This window comes from Myotis daubentonii, chromosome 2 (assembly GCF_963259705.1).
Source record: "Myotis daubentonii chromosome 2, mMyoDau2.1, whole genome shotgun sequence".
In the NCBI taxonomy this organism is placed as follows: Eukaryota; Metazoa; Chordata; class Mammalia; order Chiroptera; family Vespertilionidae; genus Myotis; species Myotis daubentonii.
In genome coordinates, this window is record NC_081841.1 from 18847255 (window position 1) to 18862975 (window position 15721).

A 15721-nucleotide genomic window follows, 5' to 3' on the forward strand; every position below is an offset into this window, starting at 1 on the left:
TGGAGAAGGTCAAATTCCCAATGGGTATACTGTGGCATGGGTCGGAGGGGCATTGAATAATACCTTCTCCCAAAACCTCCAGCAGCTCTCCAGAGGCAGCCAAAAAAAAGAGAGGCAACCTAAGTAAAAAGAGTATGCTTGTTATGCAAATGCAAGTTCAAGAACAAAACTCTCCCTCACACACACATACAGCTACAATGTATAAGCCAGACTTGTATTCCTCAAGCTCTCCAATGTAGAATTCTGGAGCCACCAAGTATAAAGTTAAACAGGAGAGATAAGTGAACTAGAACTGATTCATGTGGCTTACGTGTGAAAAATTCTTTTGATATCATCTGGAGTCTGAATGATGTGCATTTTGAGAATAAATTTTAGAACTCTTATTTTGCCCTTTCAATGGAAGCTCATTCAAAAGAAAAATGGAAGAAAGAGGCATCTATGAAACCACAAAAAAAATGGCACAATGTTTAGCAGTAAAGCAGAGAAGGTGAGGGATCTTACTTAAAGTTTAGAAGAAAAAGCGGGGTGTGTATTTTTAATTAAGTTGTTAAGTTCTCTAGGCACATAGTCCTGTTGAAGGTGAAACATTGGGTCACAAGGCTGGACTAAATTACTATCTTGGTCTTTTTCAAAGGATCTTTTAGTACATAGGCAGACTCTGTGAAAAAGATGCATAAGTGAAAAGTAAGTAAATAAGTTATTCCATTAAAAAAGATATCAAGAGCCAGTTAAAAAAATCAATCCAGAGTTATGTGAAATTTCAAAGTATGAAATAATAGCACTCAATAAGAGAACTCTTCAACCAAATTGACCCAGATAGTTGATTGTCACGCAATTCTGAGGAGAGCTGAAAATTGGTTTCTTGATTACACAGCCCTCCCTAGGACTACTTTTCAGAATTATATCTGCACTGGTTCTGGTGCTGAGGGAGGTTCTGTTCCTTGTAAACACTTTGCAACCCCTGTGCCCACCGACAAAAAGGCAAGAAGGTGCTTGACAGACTCATAACAGACTCATAACAGCTCTCAATCATTCATTCATTCATCAAATTTGTATTGAGTTCCTAATAAGCAGAAACACTGGATCAGTTGCTGGGAGTAATGTGGTGAAAACATCAGACAAGGTGTTTGCCTTCAAATTGTTGCAATCTAGTTAGTGGGTGGGTAGGCATTCACAGTCACTAGCAATCATTGAAAGACTATAAACAACCCTCCAGAAGGGATTCGGGGCTTGGTAGTGGAAGCAAAGTGTCAGAAAGTCATTGCCATAAGAAAAGAATAATCATGATATCTGACAGCAACCATATAAGCCTTAAGTTGGATTGCATAATATGTATAAACTTACATTGGCTCTCTCAACCTTCATTTTACCCTGAGTCTATTTGGATAGTTTAGAAAATGTAAAATGGCATTTTCTGGGACTCCCTGGCAGCAAGGATTTTTAGCATGAATTGTGTTTTGTTAACTAGATACACTTGCAAGAGATTAAGGCTTCCCTGGCATAGTGAGGCAGTGCCCAACTTCCCATGGATGTGGCCGTCTGGTGGAAAGCAAGTTCCAACCACTGAGTGTTTATAATGGTGAACTTCATTTCATGTGGACCCACTCCATGTGTATAAGGCAGTTTTGTTACAGCAGTTTGTTGATGTCTGGATTGTAGCTACAGTGCTGAATCTTCAACCAGCATTCTGGGAGAGCCCTCACTGACTTCAGCTCTTTTAGTTTTTCCTTCATTATTAGTCAGGGTTCTCCAGAGAAACATAATACGTGTGTGTGTGTGTGTGTGTGTGTGTGTGTGTGTGTGTGTGTGTGTTCCTAGTGGCTCTGTTTATTCAAGCTCTTTCCCTTCTGCCCTTTCTTTTCTCCTCTTTCCCCTCTCTTCCTCCCTCCATTTCTTTTTTCCTTCTTTGCCTCTCTAATTCTAATTATAGAGAGAGACAGTCCCACACTCTGCCACCAGGGGTGTTAAGTCCCTGTCTGAGTCTGAAGGCTCAAGACCAAGAAGTGACAATGTCTAAGAGCAGAAGTTGAATGTTCCAGCTCAGGCAGAGAGCAAATTTGCCCTTTCTCCTCCTCTTTGTTCTATTCAGACCTCGATGGATTGGATAATGCCCTCCTACATTGATAAGGGCAATCATATTTACTCAGTCTACCAATTCAAATGTCAATCTCTTTCAGAAACAACCTCACAGACATGCTCAAAAATTGTTCTTTCTAGCTAGCTGGCCATCCCTTAGTCCAGCCAATTTAACACATAAAACTCACCATCACACTTGGGTTTTGTAAAGACCAGTAAATCTGTGTATTAAATCCCTTTTGCTTGAAATACATAGTGTTTTCGGTTTTCTACACTTAAACTTGACCTAAAAATATAGTGAGACCATCACCACATTTAAATGTTGAGCTGGACATCTATCCCCAGCACTAGAGAGCAGAATGGACATACCATAGTGAGCTCAGCAGAGTAGGAAAGCATACTTTGAGGGTTCAGGAGGAGTCACCCCAAAACGTGCCTCTGTGATATGCAGGTGGTTTTGAGCTAAAGGCAACTTTCACCACAGGCTCAAGAGAAACTTCTGCCCCTCCCGTGACTACTAGAAGAACTTAAATTAGGAGCCTTGCCCATAATAAGCTATTATTAAACATAAACTCTTTTGACCTATCTATAGGGCAGGACAAATTTCTATTTACTAGGCATCTGCTCTTCTCATCATCCTACAATGACCCTTTAAAGCCTCCAAGGTGCATTACCTCATCCCTAGCCTAGAAAATCCTATACAGTGGGGCTTTGACTTACGAGTGTCCCAACTAACCAATTTTTTGAGATACCAGCTGTCTCTGGGCTGATTTTTTGCATTGAGTTGACAGAGTAATTTGAGTTAACGAGCTCCTTAACGAGCTTATTAACGAGCTCGGTCTCATTAAACTCGGAAGTCAAGGCCCCACTGTATTCTAGAAAAGTAGGCTAAGTACTTACTAGAGACTTTACTGCTTTAGGATTAAAACTTTAACATAAAATATGCAACATAAAATATTTAGACTAGAGAGCGTTTGAGGTCCTTCCTGCTCTGATTCTATGACTGGAACTGTCATTCAGGTCTATGAAACAGTCAATTTGTGCTCATAACTGCAAGACGATTAAGTTGATATCATAGCTCCCAACACCCATGGCTTTGCTAAGATCACACAGCTACTGGATAGCAGAGCGTGGTGATTTTAAAGTTCTCTGACATGCCTTCTTTCAAAATGTAGAGTCTAATTCCCCTTTCCATGAATGTAGGCAAGACTTTGTGACTTGCTCTAACAGAATGTGGCGGAAATTATGGTGTTGACTTCCAATTTGAGGTCACAAAAGACACTACCACTTCTGCTGTGGCTTCTTTTGGATAGCCTATTTTGAAGGAAGCCAGTGGCTATTTTGTGAGGACACTCAGCAACCTGTAGTGAGGCCTGATGGAAAAAAACTGAGTTCTCCTGCCAAGACCAGAATCAGCATACCAGTTCAGGGGAAGAGAAAATATTTTCCTTCTATCCTTTTAGTTTCCCAGCTGGGGCTCTGTAAAAAGATATTAACAAGAGAAGAACAGACAGAAATGTATTAACATGTAAATCTCATCTTTCACATGAGAAACTTGGGGATGAGTAACTCAAAAGGGTGGTTAGAGTTTGGGTTTATATACCAATATGGGCATAAACAAAAAAGGGGGTTAGGTTTCTGTGTAAGTTATAGGAAGGTGATCAGGAAAAGAATGGTAAAGAAGGGTTAGGTATGTTATGCAGATTTAAGTTGGTGCCTTCTTTATGAATGAGTCTCTTGTGATTAAGAGCCATCCTTCTCTTCTGATACAGAGACGGAGGGACGTCCTTGAAACTAGAGATTTCCTTTATAAAAGTTTGCCTTCAGGGCTTCTGTCTTCAGGGCTTCTCCTTTGTCTTCTGTTTCTCAAAAAAATCATATGTTAAAGAGGCATATTTTGGGGTGGCATATCTATTCTCCTGCACCAGCCATATGAATGAGGCCCCTTGAAGCACATTCTCTAGCCATAGTTAAGACTTCAGATGACTTCAGTCCCAGCCATCTGAAGTCTTACTGCAATTTCATGAAAGGTCCTGTTATGGGCCAAATTTTATTTCTCAAATAAAAAAAATTAAAGTTTTAATCCTCAGTACCTATAAATGTGACCTCATTTTCAAGTAGGGTCTTTAGATGTAATCAGGTTAAGATGATGTCATTAGGGTGGGTTCTAATCCAATATGATTGGTGTCCTTATAAAAAAGGGATAGGGAATCCAGACACAGAAGATAGATACACACAGAGGAAAGACTCTATAGGAACAAACCAGGAGAAGATAGCTATTGTATGATAAAGACAGAGATTAGAGTGATGCCTCTATAAACTAAGGAAAGCTGAAGATTTCAGGCAAACACCAGAAGAGAGAGAGGCAAAAAGGGATTCTCTCTTACAGGTTTTAGCGAGAGCATGGCCCTGCTGACACCTTGATTTTGAACTTTTAGCCTCCAGAATTGTACAATGCTAAGGGTATACTGTTTTGAGCCACACAGCTTGTGGTAATATGTCACAGAAACCCTAGAAAACTAATACAAACCAGAGCCAAATAAGCCACTCCTGAGCTCCTGACCCCAGAGACTGTGTTAAGATAATAAATGTTTTATTTTAAACCACTAAGTTTTACAAGATATTATGCAGAAATTGTTAACCAATACTCAGAACTAGAACAAAATTCAAGCCTTCAGACTCCAAGTCCAGTAATCTTTCCACTACATCAAGCTGCTGCTTATTATCTTTGAGAATGAGAAAGGTCATGAATAGTTAGCTTAAATTGCTAATGTTTTTGGAGACATTCACAGAACTTTCCACTATGAGCCAGCAAAGTTACCTTCATGGAGGATAGTGAAACTAATCAGGCAGTGGAATTAATCTCACCTAGAAGAGGCATCAAATGAACAGCACTCACTGATAAAGTATAGCAAGATAGCCCGGCCAGTGTTGCTCAGTGGTTGAGCATCCACCTATGAAACAGGAGGTCACAATGCTATACCCAGTCAGGGCACAGACCCTGGTTGTGTGTTTGATCCCCCAGTAGGGGGCATACAGGAGGCAACTGACCAAAGATTCTCTCTCATCATTGATGTTTCTCTCTCTCCCTTACTTTCTGAAATCAATGAAATATATAAAAAGTATAGCAAGATAGACATCATGTTACAAAGAACATTGTATGGAACTGTTCAACTATTCTCCAGATAGAGATGATGGCTAGATGGATAGATGGTTGGATGGAAGGAAAGAAGGAAGGGAGGGAGGAGAGGAATGAACAGAGAGAGTCACTAGGAGAAAACACACAAAAATAAATAATAGATTTCCATGTGTCAGAAAGGTAGAATTATGGTTATCTTTTCTTTTTCAAACCAAACTATTGCATTTTCTTTTGACAGTTCCCCTTCTCTAGCATAAATAAAATCTTTGTTTTCTCCCTTTCCCCTCATTTTTTTTAATATATAATTTTTCTGTCTACTGATAGAGGAAAGAAAAGTATATATTTACATCTCAATTAATAATTTCAAGTCTCAATATTATAATTTTTGAGGTCTTCTGTTTAACAACTTTATGCTCCCCAGGGGACAACTGGTCCATTCCCTGCAAATAACTGGGGGGGGGGGGCGGGGTCACCAAATGGGAGATGGACGCATGCACAGTAAAGTTGGGGTGATATACGGAAGGTGCCTGTCAGTCTAACCTGGAACAGAGATCATTGGTCAGAGAAGATGGAGCCAATGCAAGCCCATGAAAATTTGGGGATACATAATCCCAAGACAAAGGAATTTTTGCTGTCTTGGTGCTCTCTGGTTCTTCTCTTGTTTCTCTAGTTTTGCTCCTGCTTCCTTGCATTCGCCTGTGCTCCTAGAAGCCACATGGCTATGCCGACCCCACACTCAACAGATAGATGGACTAGCTGGGAATGCAAACTAACCTAGTCTGATACTAGACTGGACTGGGCACCAATATGGAATGGAAATGCTGGACAACTGCTTTAATCCTAGCTCTGCTGAAAGCAAAGTGGGACTTTTTCCTTGGTGGGATGGAGGGAAATGGGACCTTGGAAACTCAGGGGTGTAATTCCACACAGATAAGTGCCACTCATTCTCCTGTGTGAGTCTCAGAAAGTTCCTTTTCTCATGACATCGCAAGAAGCCCACTTCCACCAGCAACAGGTGGGGATACAGAGAGCTCCCCACGGATAACAATAGTTTCTGTTCCCAGAAAATAACTAAGTGCAATGAAGCCTTGTACAGGGTCCATTGTGAGGGGACCTGGGGACCAGCACAGCATTCCACCGCCTGAGCAGTTATAGAGATATTATCTTATATAATAAAAACCTATATGCTAAGTGTCTGGTTGTTCAGTCAGCCATGCAACCAATCAAAGCATAATATGCTAATGATATGCTAAGGCCACTTAACTGCTCGCTATGACGTGCACTGACCACCAGGGGGCAGGTGCTCCAACTGGTAGGTGAGCTTGCTGCTGGGGTCTGGCCAATCAGGACTGGACAAGACGGGCGGGACATACCCTAGAGCCCTCCTACTGTCCCTCCCCGGCTGGCCAATCTCCCGCATCCCTACCCTGCCCCGATCATGCACCAGTGGGGTCCTTCGGCCTGGCCTGTGCCCTCTTGCAATCCAGGACCCCTCGGGGATGTCAGAGAGCTGGTTTCAGCCCAACAGTGGAACAACTGGTTGCTATGATGTGCACTGACCACCAGAGGACAGATGCTCAACACAGGAGCTGCCCCCTGGTGGTCAGTGCACTCCCACAGACGGAGTGCCATTCAGCCAGAACCCTGGCTTACAGCTGGCAAGTGCAGTGGCGAGAGCCTCTCCCACCTCTGCGGCAGTGCTAAGGATGTCTGACTGATGGCTTAGGCCCGCTCCCTGCCATAAAGTCGGACATCCCCTGAGAGGGTGCAGGCCAGGCTGAGGGACCACCCCCCACCCCGAGTGCACGAATTTCGTGCTCGGGCCTCTAGTCTTATATAAAACTATTTGGAGTCTCAAATCCAACACCACCAAACATCACCATTACCTGTTGTATTATTTTTCCTCTTAGTTGGTATGACAAAAGGCCACTACTTCCGAAACAGGAAAATACCTCCCTTTGCAATTAATAGTAACCGTGGACATCTTTTAGCACTTTCTTTAAACATCCACCATCAACTCCATGCGTACTAAGTGGGTAGAGAATATAATTTCAATTTTATTCTTTAGCTTGTGGTTACAGTCCAAAGAAGTTACACATAAACAGAGCATGCAGAGCTTATGCATTTGTGTGTTCAACAAGTCCAGAAAGATACTCATTTTAGGAATTCATTCCATTCCAACACAATTGAAGTTAATATTCTTTTTGCAGGTTTGTTTGTTTTTTAATCAAAGTATAGCAAACAGCAAATGAAAATGACAATTTTCTTTGAACCCACCATATTTCTTACAATGGCCACTATTGGCTGTGATTAAGCGAAGACAAAGTGGCATGCTGAGGTAGTTGAAATACTTCTGGAATTTATTAACTTCTGTATATATGCTAAGGCCAAATGAGCTTCTTTAATTTCCATAATGAAATTGTTTTTGTAAAGTTAAAAATACTGTAATGAGGCCAAAATGGTGTGCTTTCAGGGGGCTCCCATGGTGAAACAAATGAGATTTTAGCTCTCTAATTGGGCATACTGCAAGCTGGATTGATGCTGTCCTCAACCCAGGATGTTTGTTATCCTAACAAAAAAAGAGGTCTACAGCTGTCAGCATAATACTATATGGCTTTTCAGAAGCCAAGCTATCCAGGGGAAGGCTGCTGCTCTCTGGCTGAGACCACCCAAAGGGTTAGATGAAGTAGAGAACAGAGCTTCTTTTCCCTGATTAAGAAGTTATTCGCAAGGTAATTTGTTTACAGCTATCAAAGGGAAGCTTTGGAAGCAACTGGGGAGAATTCCCAGAATCCCCTGAAAGAATAGTATTTGATTAAGCAATGAATATGGATATCCCCCCCTCCCCCCGCTTCTCCTTTTTTTGTCCTCTTATGAATTAAATCTCATTACCTGTCAACACAGGCCTTTGGAGTCTTACTGTTCCTATAGAAAACAAAAGTTAGGCCCATTTTATTGAAGAGGCTATTGCCAAACTCTGCTGGTGAGCTGTCACACTGGGTACCATGGAAACAGCTTGTAAACCTCTTTGAGCTTTGGAATGGTTTTGATGTAATATTGTCTTCATTTATTTTTAACCATTACTTTCAGCTATGAAGAGAAGTAAAATAGAAGTCTAGTCAAATTCACTTTTAGCCACCAGAAGTAAATCAGTAACTGATTTTTTTTCATTTTTAATGGGTATTGTATTTGGATGTAAATATTCAAAAGGATCCAGAAAGATGAATATTTTTGCTGTAAAGTTCTGCACTATTGAGAAGGTGCTAGACAAGTGAACGATTGGTATACTATCAAAATACATGAAAAATTAATAGCATATCACCAAATGAATTCAAATCTCCTAAATCTAATTATTCAAAGGGATAAATATTTAAAGGATAATGTAAGCTGCGATAGTAGGCTATAATTATACATTGCAGTGGTAAAATGTGCATTTCCAACAGCATAGTTCCAAAAAGCTCTTTTTGTATTGTTCTAGAGAACATTACAAATCATTACACAGAAATTAGATGAAATATATTTTATTCTAGTAAAACTTCCTCCCCATGCCCCCACCAAATAGCTTCGACTTTACATTAACTTTATTGTTGTTTCCAACTTGTTCAAAACAAAAGACTGTTACTATCCTTCTCCCTATTTATTGGTCTTTGTTTTTATTTCTATTTTTTTTTCTGATAGGTTTTCAAATACCAATTATTTCAGGAACTCAAAACAATCTTATATTTTTAAGATGAATTTAAATATAAAAGAGATTAGCTCACCTGGGTGGCTCAGTGGTTGAGCATCGACCTATGAACAAGGAGGTCATGGTTTGATTCCTGGTCAGAGCACATGCCTGGGTTTCGGGCTGTATCCCCAGTAGGAGGCATGCAGGAGGCAGCTGATCAATGATTCTCTCTCATCATTGCTTTTTTTTATCTCTCTCTTTCCCTTCTCTTAAATCAATAAAAATTATACACACACACACACACACACACACACACACACACACACACACACATACTTGGGGGAAAACAGCAAAGCTTAGTGGCTAACAGCCTAGATTCTGAAGTCCAAGAGATAGGGGCGGGGACCTTAAATCACTCCCATTCATTGTGTGGCCTTGGGTACTTTAAGTATTTTTTAAAAATATTTTTATTAAGTTTTAGAGAGAGAGAAAGGGAGGGGGAGAGGGAAAGAGAAGCATTGATGTGAGAACAGCACATTGATAGGCTGCCTCTTACACACCCCCTACCAGGGATTGAGCCCTCAACTCAAGCATGTGCACTGATGGAGAATCAAACCAGCAATATTTTGGTGCACAGGACAACGCCCAACCAACTGAGCCACACTGGCTAGGGCGGGCACTTCAACTCTTTAAACCTCGGTTTCCTGATCTATAAATCGATGGTCATAAAAATATCTATCTCACTGAGCCACTGTACCACGTGTGATTATTCACACTGAGGTAGTGCTTACATATTATAAGTTGTTGATTAATTTACATGATAAGGATGAAGTGATGAAGCTGATGATAATGACAACAATGTTGACCAGAGGACTCATGCACCACCGAAGACTATGATTGAATATACCTAAACTGATCTTCCTGTTGCCTGAAAACAAGAGTTGAAGGTGATCGTGATCAGAAGTGGGAGCATATGCACACATAGAATATATTTTGTCATTCTCTTGTCTTTGAAGAGGAGCAGAATATGGCACCCCATAATATGCCATACTGCTTATTTTGAAGAGAAAGGAATTGAAGAAAATCAGATACAGGAAAAATGTTCTGCCCTCCTCTTATCTACCTAAATACAGAACATAAATTCCCCTTGTGAAGGTGTTCACCCCCTCCCCCCATTTTTCCATACCAAGAAGGGGATAATAACCTTAACACCTGAGACAAGATGGCACTAAGGAAGAGTCTACACAAACAAGACTTCCTTACTTAGGAACTAGCCCTTATCTACCATTAGATGCTCCATATATTTGCCTTCCTACAATTTGCTGCCTCTAGAACAGTGGTTCTCAACCTTCCTAATGCCACGACCCTTTAATACAGTTCCTCATGTTGTGGTGACCCCCAATTTCATTGTTACAAATTGAACATAATTAAAGCATAGTGATTAATCACAAAAACAATATGTAATTGTATATGTGTTTTCCAATGGTCTTAGGCGACCCCTGTGAAAGGGTCGTTCGACCCCCAAAGGGGTCGCGACCCACAGATTGAGAACTGCTGCCCTAGAACCTCAAAAGCCATTTTCTATTTTCTTGTCACTTCACTACAAATTTAGTGTTCTTCTATTCAATGCTATAGAACCAAGTTCTAACTACTCCTTTGAGTTACTCATCACTGAGTGCTCCCCCATGCATGCCTGACACATGTTGATAAATTTGTTTGTTTTTCTGTCTTGTCAGTCTAATGTATAGGGCCCCAGTCAATGAACCTAAAATGAGTAGAGAAAAATAATATTCTTTCCTCTCCCTATTATACCTGATACAAAATACAACTTAAGTGGGAGATGTGTAAAATGCCTCAGTTTTAGAGACAGGAGTGACTGAAGAAAAAGGAGTCAGGAGACTTTTTTACTTAAAAGAAAGAGATAAAGGCCCAGTAGGTGTAGTTCAGTGGTTGAGCACCAACCTATGAATCAGGAGGTCACGGTTCAACTCCCAGTCAGGACACATGCCCGAGTTTTGGGCTCAATCCCCAGTAGGGGTTCTGCAGGAGGCAACCAATCAATGATTCTCTCTCATCATTAATGTTTCCATCTCTCACTCCCTCTCCCTTCCTCTCTGAAATCAATAAAAATATATTGATTTAAAAAAGGAAGAGATGAGAAGGTGAAGACAATGAAGCACAAATGCTAATGTCTAATATGTGGACCCCACACAATGGACTAATGGACTTTAACTAGCCTGACACTACATCAGACCCGGGTCCACCATGGAATGGAAACTCTGGACATTGGCTTTGCTTCTAGCTCTACTAAAGCCCCAGCTGTACCTTTTCCAGGACTGAATTAAGGGACATGGAGCTTTGAAAACCAAGGGATGTAACTCTATGCAACTAACACTCATTCTCAAACAAACAAAAAACCAAATAAACAAAAACACTAGAAGTTGAATCCTACTATTGAATGACAATATTCATTCAACAGAAATCTTTAAAGAGCAGAGACAAGCTTCATATCATTGGAACTGCCAAAGTGGAGCCATATGCATGGATATTTCTTGGAGAAAACAGATTGGTAGAAAAGAAAATAGTAGTATGATGTGTTAATGGAAGTCTACCAAACAAACTGTGAGTTTTTGCACCAATTATGCCAATAAAATTATGGCTTCCAAAGCCATGAGAGGCTTCATGAATCCCAACTAGGGGTATTATCTCATTACTCTCCTATACCCAAAGTCATTGCATGGCCTCAGAATCTTCTGCTTTGCACAATATTTGATCAGGTCTACTTCCTGATGACTATCACATGATAACAAAAATTACCATATGTGAAGACAAAAACAAGAAAAATATATCTGGATTAAATTGAATTATTTAGCTTAAATTTGCTACTAGTATCCAATGAACAGGTCTTATTAATAATGTTGATCCACCTAGTGTTGTCTCACAGGGAAAGTTGCTATTTGGCATTAGATCAGAATAACCATTTCATAACCATTGAAATGGTTTCTACACCATTTATGCCAATGGATAATAATAATAAACTCATTTTATAGTCTCAAATCCCTGATGGTATGTGGGCATCTTAAGTCACTAAATTACCATTTTTCTCTTTAAGTACAAAATGTGTATGTGTGTGCACATGTGTGTTTGTGTGCATATATGCTCTTTAAAAAGAGCACTTGTTCATGTATATTTTCAGAGTGAATTTTCAATTGTGCAAAGCCTTTTGCGACATCCCTACTCATCTTAGACATGAGTACTGTAACATGTATGGGCATGGCTGAGGCAAATTTATCATGACAGCAACCAAATAATAAATCTGTATCTCTATAACCAGTTCCATTTCCGAATAATTTCTCTGTCGCACATTATTTTAGTCTGGCAGATTGCTCCATTCTTTTTTTTCCTTCCCTTTACTTTGGGGTTAAACTGCACTTTCGAATTCACATTATTTTGCAGATAGCATGTCACCTTCACTTAAGTTGCTATAACTGGCATTTCTCTTCTATCAGCTGAAGCAGTTAATTTACTTGCATTGACCAGCCAACAGTGTAATCTACCACCTGATAATTGTGTTCTTCTCGGGCCACCAACGTCTTTAAAGAAAAAAAGGCTTGATTTTAGTAATTTTATAGTTTTAATTCTTATAATCTACATTCTTTGATCTGCAAAGGAACTCTATGACTGGGTGGGGAGGAGTTTTTTAAACAAATCACATTTATTCATCCATGTTGCATTTCATAAAAAAGGATCTTGTACAATAATGGATGCAGCAATTCTGAAATTTCAAACAGTGAGATGTAAATAATGTACCTTGTGAAGAGCTACTGGATAAATTATATGTTCAGATATGAGCTGGTTATTTCAAATAAAATATTTTGCCACTAATATTATTAAAAGAATGGAGAACTTTGTAGGAGAAGCAGACAAATAAATAGTATGTAGTACCCAAGTACATGTGCCCTAAAATGTGCACATGCCAACAACTTAATATTGGAAAGAATGAAAAGATGGTGGAAACCCACTATGTCATACCAAGAGGAAGTATCTCTTTTTTTCTTTTTCTTTTTCTTTTTTTTCTTTTTTAATCCTCACCCAAGGATAGTCCTCCATTGATTTTTATGGAAAGTGGAAGAGAGAGGGAAAGAGAGAAACATTGATGTGAGAGAAACACATTGATTGATTGCCTCCTGCATGAGCCCGGACCAGCGTCAGGCCAGGGAGGAGCCTGCAATCAAGTGTGTGCCCTTGACTGGAATCAAACCCAAGACCCTTTAGTCTGCAGGCCAATGCCCTATCCACTGAGCAAGACAGGCTAAGACAGGAAGTATTTCTTTTAGTCCAAAAATGCTACACAATCTAACCCTGCTAAAGTTGAATTTCACAGCTATTTTAGCCTTCTGTAAATAATTACTATTTCTACTTTTCTCTAGACAACCATAATACCAAAAAAATGCTAATTAATACTTATCAAGAGCAGATAGAGCTGGAAACCAGAAACATGCTTGGTTTAGTCGGCTACTTTCTTTTGGACTCAGAGCCTGCAGTTTTGACAATGGGGCCATCTGCTACTAACTTTTCTCCTCATCATCATGCCAATCCAGTCAAAAGCAATTAAACCTGTTTGCCATTATAATATGTAGATAACGATGATAAATTATAGCTTTACAATGTGCCTCAAATTATGCATACGCTAGGTATTTTCCTTACAGCTACTAATATAAAAGATATTCCTGTACTTGTAAAATTTTTCGGCTATTTTATTAACGATGTTAGCTCTATAATGAGCTACCTACCAGGATATTTTGCAGGCGCGGAGCCTAGTAGTCATTATAAATCTATTTATACCCCAGTAAGATGTTCCCCCAAGTGGAGAGCAGAGCCCTCACGTTCTGCATCGCTGTTGAACAAAATATACAGCACATTTGTTTCTGACTTGCTATGTTTTATTATGTCACATAATCAATAAAATACATAAATACCACAAATAAAAAGTAGCAGGAAGAAAATTCTATGGCTCCGGCACAACATGGGGTTATGGAGCTGAGAGAAGATGAGGCTTAATGATTTCCAGAACAGATACAAAGCTATCATTCTCCAGGCAAGACATACATTAGCTCTGATTTCCATCAAAAATCTTTGGACTTTTTCCAATATAGAAACTCTGAATGAGCCAATGTTCCAAAATGGTAACTAATATCAGTCTTTTAAAAAAAAATGTCAATGGGCACTGCCATGTTGGACAACTGTGCTATTTGTTTGGTTTGGCTTTTCAAATTTGCAGCTGCCAGTATAATGCTCTTTTCCAAAGATCCGCCTTTTAATTATGTGGGGAGAAAAAAAGAAAAGAAGAGAAGAGAAATGCAGCTAGTGCCTTGAATATCTGAGAAATCCCCACTCTAAAGCACAACATTTAAGACTTAAGATAGTGTCTCCCTACAGTAGGTAACTAGTGTGGTTTTGCTAATTGAGAATCACAGAATTTAAGCCCTTCTTATTTCCCACCATTGTTTCCTTCAGCGAGAAATCATCTGGCATGATAAACATGCACTAATTACGAATACCCAACTTTCTAATTCTGTTTTTCCATCAAAAGACACCCTAATTATGATGGGGAGAAAGAAAAGAACAATTTTGTCTGAAAGAAACTCTTAGCAACTTTGGGAAAATGTTCCGCCTAGAAATAGTCCATTACAGCCTATCATTTTCATTACTATGTAACATTCATAAATAAGTCAGAGGGAGGAAGAACATGGAAAAATGAGAACCTCACCAATTATATTTGTGGCAATGCTATATAAATGGGTGAATCTTATGATATTTTAACAGGTGTTCTCCTAAACTATACTGGAACAGGAATCCCAATTTCAGCTAATCATCCATTTGCAGACAAAAGCATTATTCATCGTGACTCAGGCAAGGACCCACCTTGATTTCACACCATTCTTCAAATCATCATTTTAAGTCAAACCCTTAGCATCTCAGTGTGCTTCCCCAAACAAATGTGAGTATCAAGCACTTACCCAGGGCACACAAATTACCAACTGCAAAAACCAACAGTGCAGGAGTTTTGTCTTTCATTGTTTTCTCCTTATTTATGGTGCAGAGCCTCTGGCAACAGTAAAGTTGTACAGGATGGGAGATGGATGGTCAAAGTCTTATATTGGGGAAAATATTTCAAATCTTAGAGACACACTGAGATTGCTTCCTTTCAGTTCCCCATCTGCTTAATGAAATGTGTGTTGTGAGTTGAATGTATGCAAATAATGTTTTTTAAAAAAAGTATTTAATGTGCCAAAAAACAGCTTGTGCAATGCACCATTTAAACATTTTAATATTGATTGGCCTTAGCAGAGAAAGTGAAAGGAAGAGGAATATAATAAGATAGGAAAATAAAACAGAAGGAAAGAGGGACCAACAGAGAGGAAAGCAGAGGCAATTTCAAGTAATAGGAAGAATGCAGAATGGCACCATTGTTTGCTGGACTCCCAGAGATGACTATGTATAGAGGGGGCCCAGTCTGCACGGCTTCTCTTTCAAGAGGCTGTGGGAAGAGTAGTGAGCATGATGGGAACAGCTTTGGAATCTCCCAGCTCCAGATGTGACTCCAGCTCCACCAGCTGTGTAATCTGACTTCTTTTTCCCAGAGCCTCTTATCTTCATCTGTCAAGTGGCTAGATCCAGCTACCTCGTAGGATTGCTATGAAGATTGAAAGAACTATCACATCAAAGTATCCACTCATGTCCCTTGCACACAGCGAGGTGCTAGTAAAGGGCATTTGGCATGATTACCTCTTATGCCCAACATGTACGTCTGTTTAAAAATCTTTGTCTTGCTTAAA